This window comes from Erythrolamprus reginae, chromosome 1 (assembly GCF_031021105.1).
Source record: "Erythrolamprus reginae isolate rEryReg1 chromosome 1, rEryReg1.hap1, whole genome shotgun sequence".
NCBI classification, from domain to species: Eukaryota; Metazoa; Chordata; class Lepidosauria; order Squamata; family Dipsadidae; genus Erythrolamprus; species Erythrolamprus reginae.
In genome coordinates, this window is record NC_091950.1 from 413,083,201 (window position 1) to 413,099,587 (window position 16,387).

The 16,387-nt window shown below is 40.7% G+C and overlaps 1 protein-coding gene and 1 long non-coding RNA gene across 7 annotated transcripts in view; one reads left to right on the plus strand and one right to left on the minus strand.

Moving 5' to 3' along the window:
* The window catches only part of NF1 (neurofibromin 1), a 416,066-nt gene that overhangs the window by 232,839 nt on the left and 166,840 nt on the right, over nucleotides 1-16,387 (plus strand). The gene's annotated exons all lie outside the window — the stretch shown is intronic.
* On the minus strand, nucleotides 810-12,902 carry LOC139162328 (uncharacterized). Its single transcript, XR_011558302.1, has 2 exons — nucleotides 12,811-12,902; nucleotides 810-3,481 (listed from the first exon to the last, which is right to left on the minus strand). It is a non-coding gene; the product is annotated as an uncharacterized lncRNA (long non-coding RNA).

Below are 16,387 nucleotides of genomic sequence, written 5' to 3' on the forward strand. Positions count from 1 at the left end.
ACATTTAAATATGTTAAAGGGTTAAATAAGGTTCAGGAGGGAAGTGTTTTTAATAGGAAAGTGAACACAAGAACAAGGGGACACAATCTAAAGTTAGTTGGGGGAAAGATGAAAAGAAACATGAGAAAATATTATTTTACTGAAAGAGTAGTAGATCCTTGGAACAAACTTCCAGCAGACGTGGTAGATAAATCCACAGTAACTGAATTTAAACATGCCTGGGATAAACACATATCCATCCTAAGATAAAATACAGAAAATAGTATAAGGGCAGACTAGATGGACCATGAGGTCTTTTTCTGCCGTCAGACTTCTATGTTTCTATGTTCCTGAAATCTGTCTTTGCAACCCCAGCTCACACTGTTGTTCTGAATGTTTGGCAGGGGTCCCCAAACTTGGCAACTTTAAGACTTGTAGACTTCAACCCATGTGCTGGCTGGAGAATTCTGGGAGTTGAAGTCCACAAGTCTTAAAGTTGCCAAGTTTAAAAACTTCTGGGCTAAGGAGTCTTCCTGAAAGCATCTTTGAATGTACATGTATTTTTCAATTGAGACCACCATTCATTTGGTGACTTTGAAGTTATAATGTGCACTGAAAAAAGTGATTTACAACTAGTCCTCGCATTAGGGACTGTCACAGCATCCCCCAAAGTCTCATGATCAAAATTCCGGCACTTGGCAACTGGCATGTGCGTTGTGTATAATAGTTGTTGTGTCCCATGGTCACGTCTTCACCATTTGGGATGTTCCCTGATGTTCTATCCCGGGCCTACGCAGTTTGAAAACAAAGGAGGAATCCACGCACTGATATTTCAAATCAATCTTTTTATATAGAAAGTCTCAGTTATACAAGCCAAAGTCATGCACGTGAGATAATCTTGGCAGTTGCTCAGTGAGAGTAGTTAAGAAATAACAGTTCAGCGGCTAGGCTGCTGCAAAAGATCAAAGCTACTTGCGCATTTCTTCATTAGATAAGGAGTCTCCAGTTTCACAGACCTACTTTTACAGCTTCCCAGCAAATCCACAAACAGGGCACTTTTACTCCAAGGATTTGAGCAGGAAAATAACAGGTGGCTAGCGTAACCTGGCTAAAACCTCAAACGTCATCCGACTCCATTGCAAAATGTTGGAACTCCACCCGCAAATTACCCATACGCCACCCTTATATACCTATAGGGAGTGGTCAACATTTCCCTAGGGTTAAGAAACTACAGACTACTTCATTTTTCCATACAAGTATTCTTGTCTTTTTCTTAATCTTCTAAAGTGGGCATCTAGCAAGGGCTCCTGATCTTCCTCCTTCTCCTCTAAGTCAGATATGTCATTGGCATATCTGCCACCTGTGGTGGTCCTTCGAGTTCATCCAGGTCTATTTCTCCTTCACTCTCACTCTCTGCATCAGCTGGCAACACCACTTGCCCAAGGTACCAAGATGGGCTTGGCTCATCCTCCTCAGAATCTGTTCTGTCGAGCTCTCTGGTAGAATCCTCCCCAAAATGCACAGATACAATTTCAGACACACACATGTTTGAAAATTCAAAACAATGTTCTTTATACCGAAAATGCAAATAAACAGAGCACTCTTTTTGTATAGCAAAGAGCACTGGTCTCCAAACAAATTGGTAATTTATACAAGTCCTTTATCAGTTCTGTGATACTTAGCTTGCAGCTATGAGGCTATTCACAGTCCTTCTTTCACCAAGTGAAACACACTTTGCTCTGGGTTAGTTTCAAAGCGGGGGAAAAATCAGCACACAAAGATCAAAGTCAGCAAAGCAGTCACGCAACACAATGATCAGATAATCCTCCACAATGGCCAAACCCCCAGGCTGCTCTTTATAGCAGCCTCACTAATTACCCCAGCCCCACCCAACCACAGGTGGCCTCATTTTCTTTGATAATAATCTCTCAGTTGCTGTTGCCTATGCATCGCTCTCAGCATGCGTGGCTGTGTCATTAACTCTTGTTCTGAATCCAAGGAGGAGAGAGATAATTGATCTCCTTCTGAGCTGTCTGCCACTCTCCTCCCTGTCACTCATGTCTTCTTGATCAGAGGAGCCTTCATCAGCAGATTCCACCAGGGGCAAAACAGGCCTGCAGCATGTGGATGTCTCCCCCACATCCACAGTCCTTGGGGCAGGAGCTGGTCCAGAGCTAACCACAACAGAATCTATCATTATCAGAGTTGGATGAGGAGCACTCATGACACCTGATGGTTTCCAACAAGCGAAAGCAATGGGGGAAGCTGAATTCACATCAGGTGAATTGGTTAGCTGTGATGATTTAGAACATAGAATATAAAATAACAGAGCTGGAAGGGACCTTGGGGGTCTTCTAATCCACGCCCCTGCTTCAGCAGGCAACCCTATACCATTTCAGAGGTATGATTAAATATATATGTTTTGATAAATGGATCAATTGGCTTAATAATGGTGGCAAAAAGGCTCATGGAATTAGGTATGACTCATCTAACAACTACCTTGTTTAGCAAGAGAAATTGTGGTCAGAGCACTACCTGTATGAAAAGATGAAAGTAAATGGATCTACTCCGTTTTTTCAGTATACGTTTAAAAAAAAACCCAGGAGGAAGCAATTACTTGTGCCAACATCTATAAAAATCAGTTAGATAAAAAATCTTCTGGCGGTGGAGGAAGTAGCACCGCTTCATCAACGTTTTGTTGCGGCAGATCCGGTAGTGTAGAACCCTGGATCTCTACACGTTGTTCCGTGGGATGGGATTCGGGGAGACAAATATCCCCATTGACTCCACTAGGCCAGCTGGCCGAAGGAGGATCTTGCAGCCTTGGACTCTCAGGCTGAAGCGGAATGTCAGTTAAGTTGTTTGGATCCTCGGAAATTTGGGTTTGGCTGCTGGCTGTAGAATCCAAGGTTGCCGTGGCGGTTTGGCTGGACTCGCTCCCTGTACCGGCCTCACTTGACCCCTGTGGAACGTCCAAGGTCTTCCTTGATTCAGACAGTTGTCCTTCTGCATTTTCCAGCAGTTGTGTGTCCTTGCTAAACCTCCAGGGCAAAAGAGAGAGGACGGACATCCGTTTTATGCCGTGTAGCTGTTCCTTATCTACAGTGACGTCAGGCAGGTCTCCGTCGGCAAACGGGGAGCGCCCTGCCCAGTGGGGAAGAGGCAGATTTGACTTTTTCCGTTGCCTCCAAAGGAAGATGGCAACCATAATCACAATCATGAGCAACAAGATGGTCCCAATGACCACGGCGGCTATTAAATGCTCGTCTACACGCTTAGGTTCTTTTGTTGTGGTAGGAAGCTGGGGCTTGCTGGACGGCACTTGCTGTACATCTTTGGCAGGATCTTTTGATTGGTTTAATTCGGATGAAAAGCTCTGGGGTTCAGCACTGAGCGACACGCCTCCAGGCCCCTTTGCAGCGATGGAGTTCCACCACAGTTGTGCGTAGATGAAAATTAGAATGACGGCCTTGATCGCCATTGTCAAAATTCCGGGGAATCTCTTTGGGTGGCATGAAGAAGACAAAAGGTAGATGTTAATATCAGCACCACATTTTATTTATTTATTTATTTATTAGATTTGTATGCCGCCCCTCTCCGAAGACTTGGGGCGGCTAATAACAATAAAAAAAGACAATGTAAACAAATCTAATATTAAAAAGAGTGGGCCTTCTCCGGGTCCCGTCAACTAAACAATGTCGGTTGGCGGGCCCCAGGGGAAGAGCCTTCTCTGTGGCGGCCCCAGCCCTCTGGAACCAACTCCCCCCAAAGATTAGAACTGCCCCTACTCTCCTTGCCTTCTGTAAGCTCCTTAAAACCCACCTTTGTCGTCAGGCATGGGGGAACTGAGACATCTCCCCCAGGCATATACAATTTATGAATGGTATGTTTGTATGTATGTTTTTAGCAAATAGGTTTTTTAAATATTTTAACTTCAATTTAGATTTGTGATGAATTGTTTTGTTTTGCTGTGAGCCGCCCCGAGTCTGCGGAGAGGGGCGGCATACAAATCTAAATAATAAATAAATAATAAATAAAAACCCCAATTTAAAAAACCAATCATACATACAAGCATTTTGCCTGTTAAAGGCCTAGTAACAAGAAACATTTACAAACTACACACTAAGACAACTTGATACAAGGACAGCTTTTTCCCAAACGCCATCACTCTGCTAAACAAATAATTCCCTCACCCCTGTCAAACTATTCACTGTTGCATTACTATTACTATTAGTCTTCTTATCATTCCTATCACCCATCTCCTCCCACTTATGACTGCAAGTTGTTGCTTGTATCCTTATGATTTATAATAATCTTGTTTCCTGATTGCTTATTTGTACCCTTTGACCATCATTAAGTATTTTTACCTCATGATTCTTTTCGGCTGTGGCGAGGAGGGCGTTTGCCCAGGTTCACCTGGTGCACCAGTTGCGGCCCTATTTGGACAGGGAGTCATTGCTCACAGTCGCTCATGCCCTCATCACCTCGAGGTTCGATTACTGCAACGCTCTCTACATGGGGCTACCTTTGAAAAGTGTTCGGAAACTTCAGATCGTGCAGAACGCAGCCGCGAAAGCCATCGTGGGGCTTCCAAGATTCGCCCACGTTTCTTCAACACTCCGTGGCTTGCATTGGCTGCCGATCAGTTTCCGGTCACAATTCAAAGTGTTGGTCATGACCTTTAAAGCCCTACATGGCATTGGACCAGATTACCTCCGGGACCGCCTGCTACCGCACGAATCCCAGCGACTGATAAGGTCCCACAGAGTTGGCCTTCTCCGTGTCCCGTCGACTAAACAATGTCGTTTGGCGGGGGCCAGGGGAAGAGCCTTCTCTGTGGCGGCCCCGGCCCTCTGGAACCAACTCCCCCCGGAGATTAGAACTGCCCCCACCCTTCCTGTCTTTCGTAAACTACTTAAGACTCACTTATACCGCCAGGCATGGGGGAGTTGAGTCACTTTTCCCCCAGGCTTTTTTATACTTTGTTTTATGTTTGGTATGAATGTGCTGTTTGGTTTTTTAAATAATGATAGGGTTTTATATGTTTTTAATATTAGATTTGTTCCACTGCTATATTGTTTTTATTGTTGTTGTGAGCCGCCCCGAGTCTTCGGAGAGGGGCGGCATACAAATCCAATTAATAATAATAATAATAATAATAATAATAATAATAATAATAATAATAATAAAAATGTATCTTTTCTTTTATGTACACTGAGAGCATATGCACCAAAGACAAATTCCTTGTGTGTCCAATCACACTTGGCCAATAAAGAATTCTACTCTACTTCTACTTCTACATCTACTAATAATTTATTAGATTTGTATGCCGCCCCTCTGCAAGGCCCCGGAGGCCCCCAAGTTTTTGGTTACCAGGGACCGGTTCCGTGGAGAGAGTTTTTTCTGCGGACCAGAAGGGGTGTAGTTTCACGTGCTGCCTACATCCCATGGATGGGTCTTCACTTGTTAGCACAGCCCGGTTTCTGGCATGCCATGGCCTGATGCCGCTCCAGGAACCAGGGGTTAAGAACCCCTAGACTAGGTGATACAGTGGTATCCCAGTACTCATCATTAATTGGTTCTAGGAGACGCAATGACTAACAAAAACTATGAGTACCAAACATATTATTCCCATAAGGAATAATGTAATTAAATTTAATGTGTTCCCAAACCAAAGACATTGCACATTTTTAGGGTAATATGTAAAAAGATAGGGTTGTATATCATTGCTTTACATGTGAAATAAACCTAAAAAGTAATCAATACTTGGATTAAGTAAAGTAAAAACTTCATTTTACGTGTTCTGATAAGAAAAAAAGCATAAAAATACATAAAATGAGCGCAAAGCAAAGGTAGGGAAGGTGCACAGGGCAAGAGCTACTGTGTCATTTGTTTCACCCAGAAAGTGTAGTGAGTGGCGAGGCAACCGACATTGACAAATTCTAGCTTGTGCATTCAGTACCAAACAAATGACAAGTATCAGCACAAAATGTTTACATGTGTTGAGTACCAAATTTGATGAGCTTCAAAGCAGTTGGGTACCATTGTACACAATAGAATAGCCGAGGAAACAAAAGTTTAGCTTCAACTTACATGCTGTTTTAAATTTATATTTCAATGTACAACACATTTATTCCTTTTTATTTTTAAAAAATAGTTTTTCTTAAACAGTTTTAAAAACATGAAATACAAACTATACATACATAACAACATATAAATAACATAATAAAATGTAACATAGCACCATATACCATAAAAAATTCATTTTATAGCATACCATATCATTGCGCAATCTTCGTTTTTATATCTTACTCTTTTACCTATATTATTTTTATATTTCCTAAGTTCTACATATAATTTCTTAATATCTAACATCTTGTCTAACTATATTCACTTTTCATCTTGTTTTCATGCATCTATCTACATAAATACAAATAACCATACCTGTTTTGATTTATTTATTGTCATATCATTATCTGTTAATTTTACTTTTATGTTCTAGCTAATTATTCCCTTTTTACATATTTTGTAAAATTCAATTTCCTCTCTGTCATGTATATCCATAGTTAATTTATTCATTTCAGCACTTTCTAATATCTTTTTAATTACCATTGTGCTTGAAGGGGCTATTTCTGATCTCCAATGTTGGGTGTAAATAATTCTAGCTGCTGTCGTTATATGCAATGTAAGATATTGATTATTTTTATTTATATTTCCTTTTAAAATCCCTAACAAAAACAATTCCGGTTTTAGTTCTGCTTTTTGTTCTATAATTTTCTCTATTCATCTTTGAATCTTTCTCCAATATTTTTTTGTCTTTTGGCACGTCCACCACATGTGGTAGAACATCCCCTGATCGTGTTTACATTTCCAACAGTTAGCTGTTATATTTGGAGACAACTTCGCCAATCTTGCCGGAGTAGATGCCATCTATAGAGCATTTTATAGCTGTTTTATTATTTTATTTTATTTTTATTATTTAGATTTGTATGCCGCCCCTCTCCGTAGACTCGGGGCGGTTCACCACAAAGTGAAAACAATTTACAACAAATCTAAATTACTGTTTAAAAATATGTAAAAGACCCCATTTTCTAAACACACATACAGACAAACATACCATTCATAAATTGTATATGCCCGGGGGAGATGTCTCAGTTCCCCCATGCCTGACGACAAAGGTGGGTCTTAAGGAGCTTACGAAAGGCAAGGAGGGTAGGGGCAGTTCTAATCTCCGGGGGGAGTTGGTTCCAGAGGGCCGGGGCCGCCACAGAGAAGGCTCTTCCCCTGGGGCCCGCCAACCGACATTGTTTAGTTGACGGGACCTGGAGAAGGCCCACTCAATGGGACCTAATCGGTCGCTGGGATTCGTGCGGCAGCAGGCGGTCTTGGAGATATTCTGGTCCAGTGCCATGAAGGGCTTTAAAGGTCATAACCAACACTTTGAATTGTGACTGGAAGTTGATCGGCAACCAGTGCAGACTGCGGAGTGTTGGTGAAACATAGGCATACCTAGGTAAGCCCATGACTGCTCTCGCAGCTGCATTCTGCACAATCTGAAGTTTCCGAACACTTTTCAAAGGTAGCCCCATGTTTTTCTTTATAGGATGCTGCCATTGTGAGTTTATAATTTTCATCCCAAATTTTCTCCCAATACTCCAATTCAGATTGTCGAATGCCTTTTACACATCCACCAATACTAAAGCCAATTGTTTGTCTCAATGAACTTCGTAATATTCTAATACGTTCATAATCATCCTTGTATTATTACAAATTTGATATTTTGGAAGAAATCCATTTTGGTCCGAATGAATGATTTGGTTTAATATTGATTTTAATCTTTCTGCCAAAATTTATTTATTTATTTATTTATTTGTCAGATTTGTATGCCGCCCCTCTCCGTAGACTTGGGGCGGCTAACAACAATAATAATACAATGCAAACAAATCTAATATTGAAGTTGATTTAAAAACCCCAATTTAAGAAATCAATCATACATACAGACATACCATGCATAAATTTTATAAGCCTAGGGGGAAGGGAAAGTCTCAATTCCCCCATGCCTGACGACAGAGGTGGGTTTTAAGGAGTTTACGAAAGGCAAGGAGGGTGGGGGCAACTCTGATATCTGGGGGGAGTTGGTTCCAAAGGGTCGGGGCCGCCACATAGAAGGCTCTTCCCCTGGGTCCCGCCAGATGACATTGTTTAGTTGACGGGACCCAGAGAAGGCCAACTCTGTGGGATCTAACTGGTTGCTGGGATTCGTGCGGCAGAAGGCGATCCCGGAGATATTCTGGTCCGATGCCATACCTCCATACTAACCTACCCAGGCTTCCTATGATACCATGATCTTCGAGACTGAAGGATGCCAATACCTCATTGCATAATTCTAACATTTTTCTTCCAGTACATCCTATAGTTTTTTATATCTCTCTGCTGGTAGCCCATCTGGCCCTGACGGTTTTTAATTTTTTTAATTTTTAATTTTTTGCCTTTTTGTTTTTTGATGGCTCCTTTCAACTCCCTTAATGTTATTTTGTCGTTATGCATTGTTTGTGCCTCCTCTAGCAAGACTGCCAAATTTTTGTTATCTAAGTTCTTTGACTATGTCACAAAGGTGTTGGATCAAGGTGGTGCCGTGGATATTGCCTATCTGGACTTCAGCAAAGCCTTTGATACGGTTCCACATAAAGAGCTGATAGATAAATTAGTGAAGATTGGAATTAATCCCTGGATAGTTCAGTGGATTTCAAGCTGGCTGAAGCATAGACATCAGAGAGTTATTGTTAATAGCGAGTATTCTGAGCAGAGACAGGTTACAAGCGGTGTGCCACAAGGGTCTGTTCTGGGTCCTATTCTTTTTAATATGTTTGTGAGTGACATAGGAGAAGGTTTGGTAGGGAAGGTTTGCCTATTTGCCGATGACTCTAAAGTGTGCAATAGGGTTGATATTCCTGGAGGGGTCTGTAATATGGTAAATGATTTAGCGTTACTAGATAAATGGTCAAAGCAATGGAAACTGCAGTTTAATGTTTCCAAATGTAAAATAATGCACTTGGGGAAAAGGAACCCTAAATCTGAGTATTGCATTGGCAGTTCTGTGATAGCAAAAACTTCAGAAGAGAAGGATTTAGGGGTAGTGATTTCTGACAGTCTCAAAATGGGTGAGCAGTGTGGTCGGGCGGTAGGAAAGGCAAGTAGGATGCTTGGCTGCATAGCTAGAGGTATAACAAGCAGGAAGAGGGAGATTGTGATCCCCTTATATAGAGCGCTGGTGAGACCACATTTGGAGTACTGTGTTCAGTTCTGGAGACCTCACCTACAAAAAGATATTGACAAAATTGAACGGGTCCAAAGACGGGCTACAAGAATGGTGGAAGGTCTTAAGTATAAAACGTATCAGGAAAGACTTAATGAACTCAATCTGTATAGTCTGGAAGACAGAAGGAAAAGGGGGGACATGATCGAAACATTTAAATATGTTAAAGGGTTAAATAGGGTACAGGAGGGAAGTGTTTTTAACAGGAAAATGAACACAAGAACAAGGGGACACAATCTGAAGTTAGTTGGGGGAAAGATCAAAGGCAACATGAGAAAATATTATTTTACTGAAAGAGTAGTAGATCCTTGGAACAAACTTCCAGCAGACGTGGTAGGTAAATCCACAGTAACCGAATTTAAACATGCCTGGGATAAACATATATCCATTGTAAGATAAAATACAGGAAATAGTAAAAGGGCAGACTAGATGGACCATGGGGTCTTTTTCTGCCGTCAGTCTTCTATGTTTCTAAGTAGTTATTGCTTTTCTCTTCCTCATTTCCTCTCATCTGTACAGCATTATAAAGATGTTTTAGATAATAGGTTTTCCCCCCCCTCCCAGTTCATGTTGTAATTCTCCAACTTCATCTTAGAAACATAGAAGTCTGACGGCAGAAAAAGACCTCATGGTCCATCTAGTCTGCCCTTATACTATTTTTTGTATTTTATCTTAGGATGGATCTATGTTTATCCCAGGCATGTTTACATTCAGTTACTGAATTTAATTGTTGGATATTTATTTTTGTTTTTTTCTTTCCTTAATTTATGGGCCTATCATCTCCCAGGTTTATTTGCATATTCAAAATAGTTTTGTTTCATGGCTTTGATATTACGGCTTCTTTCTTCTTGGGTTGCCCATTTAACCTTATGCTTAGTTGAGTGTATTGTTTAGCTTCAACTTACTTGCTGCTTTTAAAGCTGTCTGTTTTAAAAATGCATTTCAGTGTACAACACATTAATTTATGAACATCTTTTTTTAGCCATCCTGAGGAACAAAACAATAGAACAAAATGTACAGTATAAATATACGTTAAGGAGACCATGTCCTGAAATATATATATAATTCAATAAAAATGAAGGCTTTGCAAATATATATATATATATTTGTAGGGGTGGGAAAATGTACGTAAGGGCAACCTAGCCATATTCGCGATACATTTAATAGTTTTAATGGATTCAAAACTACAGCTGTTAGTAAAAGGCAAAAATTGACAATGAAATGAGAATTGCTCTTTAAAAAGAAAAGCCTGAAGAGATAAAGCTACATATATTTTAAAGAAACAGTTCTACAGGGCAGTGATGGCGAACCTTTTTTTCCTCGGGTGTCGAAAGAGCATGGGCGTGTGCTATTGTGTATGTTTGAGTACCCATACTCATAATTCAATGCATGGGTAGGGTGAAAACAGCTTCCCAAGCCCTCTGGAGGCCCTCTGGAGGCCAGAAACAGCCTGTTTCCCAACTTCTGGTGGGCCCAGTAGTGTTTCACCCTGGCCAGGCTCCAAAGGCTTCCGTGGAGCCAAGGGAGGGTGAAAATGCCCTCTCCTATCTCCCCCAAAGACTTTCTGGAAGCCAAAAATACCCTCCCAGAGCCTCTGTGCAAGCCAAAAATCAGCTGGCCAGCACACACATGCACGTTGGAGCCGAGTTAGGGCAACGGCTTGCATGCCAGCAGATATAGCTCTCTGGGGCACCTGGGCCATAGGTTCGCCATCACTGCTACAGGGTCTCTTGATTGAGCAGAGGGTTGGAATAGAATAGAATAGAATAGAATTTTTATTGGCCAAGTGTGATTGGACACACAAGGAATTTGTCTTGGTGCCTATGCTCTCAGCGTACATAAAAGAAAAAGATACATTTGTCAAGAATCATGGGGCATAATATGTAATGATTGTCATAGGGGTCAAATAAGCAATGAAGACCCAATCAATATTAATAAAAATTTTAGGATACCAGCAACAAGTTACAGTCATACAGTCCTAAGTGGGAGGAAAAGGATGATAGGAATGATGAGAAAAACTAGTAGAATGGAAGTGCAGATTTAGTAAAAAGTTGGAAGGGACCTTTGAAGTCTTCTAGTAAAACTAGAAGACTTCGAAGGTCCCTTCCAACTTTCTTATTCTACAAATAAGCAAGCGTAGAGCCCATTTTGTTCTTTTTCAATAAAAGAACAAAAGCACATTGATCTTTTTGAGAGGCAACTTGATCTAGTGGTGAGAGTGCTGATCTAGAAACCAGGAGATGGTGAGTTCTAGTCTCACTTTAGACATGAAAGTTGGCTCCCCCCCAATGCATGGAAATACAGTGTTCCCTCGATTTTCGCGGGGGATGCGTTCCGAGTGCCCGCGAAAATCGAATTTCCGCGAAGTAGAGATGCGGAAGTAAATACACCATTTTTGGCTGTGGACAGTATTACAAGCCATCCCTTAACACTTTAAACCCCTAAATTACCATTTCCTATTCCCTTAACAACCATTTACTCATCATTATTACTGGTACTCACCATTGAATAACACACTTAGTGATCCTGATATTTGTAAACATAATTATTTATTAACAATAATTATTTTTTTTGTTATTTATTTGCAAAAATTATTAGTTTGGTGATGACATATGATGTCATCGGGCAGGAAAAACCGTGGTATAGAAAAAAACTCGCAAAGTATTTTTCAATTAATATTTTTTGAAAAACCGTGGTATAGGCTATTCGCAAAGGTTGAACCCGCGGAAATCGAGGGAACACTGTAATCATAAGAAATAAGCAAAATAAGCATAAGAATTGAGCAGGACCTTTACAGAGAGTCTTGTTTTTCTTGCATTGGGGGTAATTTGCCATTTACAACAATTAGTGTTTCACATCAATGCTTGATTAGTGAGCCATCTACACTTGAAAGAATCATGGGTCTTTTCCCCCCCCTGTGATTTGTCTGCCTGTCAAAACAGCCAAACCTGGCATTTCCAAAAACTGAACCCAACACACCCTTTTGAATAAACATGTATAAAATTCTGCCATAAATGGTGTGGCTTGTGGTTAAAGGAACACCACATATAGAAACTATAGAATTTCTGCGTAGTCTCATTCAAAAATTAAAACTGCATTTGTAACCCGCTCGGCAGAACAAGGTGAAATTTGAAGGGAGGTGGCAGACTTCAGAAATTATGAGTTTCTTACTATCCAATTTTCTGCTCCTATTTGCACTGAACTTTACGTACAAAGAGATCTAATCACAGACTCAATTCTCTAATTTGGATCCCAGTGTTAGAATTTAACCAAGTGAAAGTCCCCAGGTCACAAAACAGACTTCAGTATAAAATTTTGAGAAAGTAACTTATTTTAATATATTTTACATATGACAGGAAGCACATGACACTTAAATTGCTATTCAAAGGAGCGAAGATCATTTGAAGGCCAACCCATTCCTAATTTTTATTTTTTTTTGGTATTAGTTTCTGGCATTCCTTGTTTGTTTTGAAGATTTTTTAAAAAACAAAAAGTATAATTAAGTCTTGTCTTACCTTTGAGATTTCTCCTGCACTACTCAATCTCCTGTTTATAGCATAACTTTTTAGCGTTCAACGATCAGGGAAGTAAGAATGCAGCAAAACACTTTAAATGGTATTGCAAAAGGATCTTAGTCTGAAATAAAGAGGAAGTTTATCAGCGGACAATGCCGGAAGCCCCTCAAATTAAGAAATATTTAAACATGTTAGCATAGCTGTTTCCACAGATGAGAGAGAGCACACCAAAACTCCTGCCAAAAAGTTAACAAGAACAGGAGGAATCAAGGGGCTATTAAAAAGTTGAGTGAAAAATATTGGCATAACTCAGAGATCTTCAAACTTGGCAACTTTAAGAATTGTGGATTTCAACTTGGTTTACAAGTCTTACAAGTTGCCAAGTTTGAAGACCTCTGGCATAACTATGTGTTTCCTACTTCTTGCTTGCACCATTTCCTTACACCACCACTTGTGAGAATATCATTCATCCCTTGCAGCTTTCTCTCAGGAGTCTTAGTAAAGGTTAGGAAATATGTGTGTTTGTGTTTCTGCATTGATTTGGTTTTGACAATCACAGTCCTGTGGGGTCATTTTCTTGCAGACATTTCATTACCAAACTAGGTAACATCATCAGTGTTAGAAGGGGAGAAGGATTTGCTCTCATTGAATATAGTAGTGGCTTGCCCTGTCAGTGTTGATGGCGGTGGTCGTGGTTCCTTGATTAACCTGTTATTTACTGTTAGCTTCTTGACACTTCCTTAATTGAAGTACAGTGGTACCTCTACTTATGATTTGTTCCGTGACTAGGTTCTTAAATAGAAAAGTTTGTAAGAAGAAGCAATTTTTCCCATAGGAATCAATGTGAAAGCAAATAATGCGTGCGAGTGGGGAAACCACAGGTAGGGTGGAGGCCCTGTTTCCTCCCAGGAGATTCCTAGAGAGGCCCCATGGAGGCTTCTCCCCACCTTTTCCGGCCCTGTTTCCTCCCAGGAGATTCTTAGAGAGGCCCCACAGAGGCTTCCCCCTGTCTTTCCCAGCCCAGGTTCCTGCCAGGAGATTCCTAGAGAGGCCCCATGAAGGCTTCTCCCCACCTTTTCCGGCCCTGTTTCCTCCCAGGAGATTCCTAGAGAGGCCCCACGAAGGCTTCTCCCCGCCTTTTCCAGCCCTGTTTCCTCCCAGGAGATTCCTAGAGAGGCCCCACAGAGGCTTCCCCCTGTCTTTCCCAGCCCTGTTTCCTGCCAGGAGAGGCTCCACAGAGGCTTCTCCCTGCCTTTTCCCAGTTACAGTTTTGGAGGCTAGAGTTTGTGAGTGGAAAATGGTTCTTGAGAAGAGGCAAAATAATCTTCAACACCCGGTTCTTATCTAGAAAAGTTCACAAGTAGAGGCGTTCTTAGGTAGAGGTACCACTGTATTGTTCACTGTTGATCTTGTATTATTATCTTGGTGTTGATCTTATCTGAGCATTGATTACTGGCCAGGAGGTGTTGTGGTTTTTTAGCCTTTTGATTGCCTCTTTTTGAATAGTGCTTCAACGTTGTTCAACACTATGTATCTGTTCATGGCCAATTTGTCTAAGTGCCAGGCTTCCAGGAATTTCCTAGCACTTTCCTCAACCCTATTTTGTAAGGTCAAATAGGCATGAGATGTTTGCATGAGCCTGCAAAGCTCCATTACTTCTCCTCTTATATAAGTTGGGGAAGCCAAGAAATTGCAGCTAAATATAGATTCCGGGTGTATAAGAACAAGGAACCATGGTTAATGATTTCTGAAAAAGAGCAACATAACTTGTTTGGAAGCTATACATCATAGCTTTGGACATTATAGCTTTTGATATTATTACCACATCCTCCTGGATTTGTTACTTTCTCGTGAGAACCAGAAAGCTTAAAGGCTGTGTACAGTGTATTTGCATTTAAAGAGCACAATATCTTTGCTTATTAAGTCAGGATTTAATCAAGTATGACTAATAGCTTCAGCCATTCTTTACACTTTCCTAATTATAGTTTCAAAAGGGATATATCCAATACTAATGCATCTAAATCCTTATTGTTTCTATTTTTTGCTACAATTTGCCAAAGAAGCCATTGTAGTCTGATTAGAGATAATACAAAGCTATAATGGGTAGATTATCACACCAAACCAAAAGATGAACTCAAACCACTTTGTGGCTTGGTGTCATGGCAACCAGAACAAAACCCAGTATGGCACAGCAGGGAGCTAAACTGGTGAGGAAACCCCAGTTCGGACATCGGCTCCACTTTGACAATCTGTGTGATCTTGTACTTATGATCTTAAGGTTGTCTGATGGGTAATTGCAGTAAATTATAAGACTGGGTGTGTTGGAGCATATAACTCAAGTTCTTGAAGGAAATGCACAATGCACATTTACCAAAGCAAGCCAGAATTAATTAGCACTGAAAATAATAAAACTATTATGGACTGGAGGAATTCACATTAGAAAGAAAAGGAGGGGAATACACAATCCACACATTTAGAAACATAGAAGACTGACGGCAGAAAAAGACCTCATGGTCCATCTAGTCTACCCTTATACTATTTCCTGTATTTTATCTTACAATGGATATATGTTTATCCCAGGCATGTTTAAATTCAGTTACTGTGGATTTACCAACCACGTCTGCTGGAAGTTTGTTCCAAGGATCTACTACTCTTTCAGTAAAATAATATTTTCTCATGTTGCCTTTGATCATTCCCCCAACTAACTTCAGATTGTGTCCCCTTGTTCTTGTGTTCACTTTCCTATTAAAAACACTTCCCTCCTGGACCTTATTTAACCCTTTAACATATTTAAATGTTTCAATCATGTCCCCCCTTTTCCTTCTGTCCTCCAGACTATACAGATTGAGTTCATTAAGTCTTTCCTGATACGTTTTATGCTTAAGACCTTCCACCATTCTTGTAGCCCGTCTTTGGATCCGTTCAATTTTGTCAATATCTTTTTGTAGGTGAGGTCTCCAGAACTGAACACAGTACTGTATTCCAAATGTGGTCTCACCAGCGCTCTATATAAGGGGATCACAATCTCCCTCTTCCTGCTTGTTATACCTCTAGCTATGCAGCCAAGCATCTTACTTGCTTTTCCTACCGCCCGACCACACTGCTCACCCATTTTGATACTGTCAGAAATCACTACCCCTAAATCCTTCTCTTCTGAAGTTTTTGCTAACACAGAACTGAACATAGAAACGTAGAAGATTGACTGCAGAAAAAGACCTCATGATCCATCTAGTCTGCTGGACGTTTGTTCCAAGCATCTACTATTCTTTCAGTAAAATAATATTTTCTCATGTTGCTTTTGATTCCCCCCCCCCCCCCAACTAACCTCAGATTGTGCCCCCTTGTTCTTGTGTTCACTTTCCTATTAAAAACACTTCCCTCCTGGACCTTGTATGCCGCCCCTCTCCGAAGACGCGGGATGCCAATGCATGCAGAATAACAGAGGTGAGGAGAGCTCGGAATGATATTTATTTATTTATTTATTTATTGGATTTGTATGCCGCCCCTCTCCAGAGACTCGGGGCGGCTAACAGCGACAATAAAACAGTGTACAATAGTAATTTGGTATTGATGATTA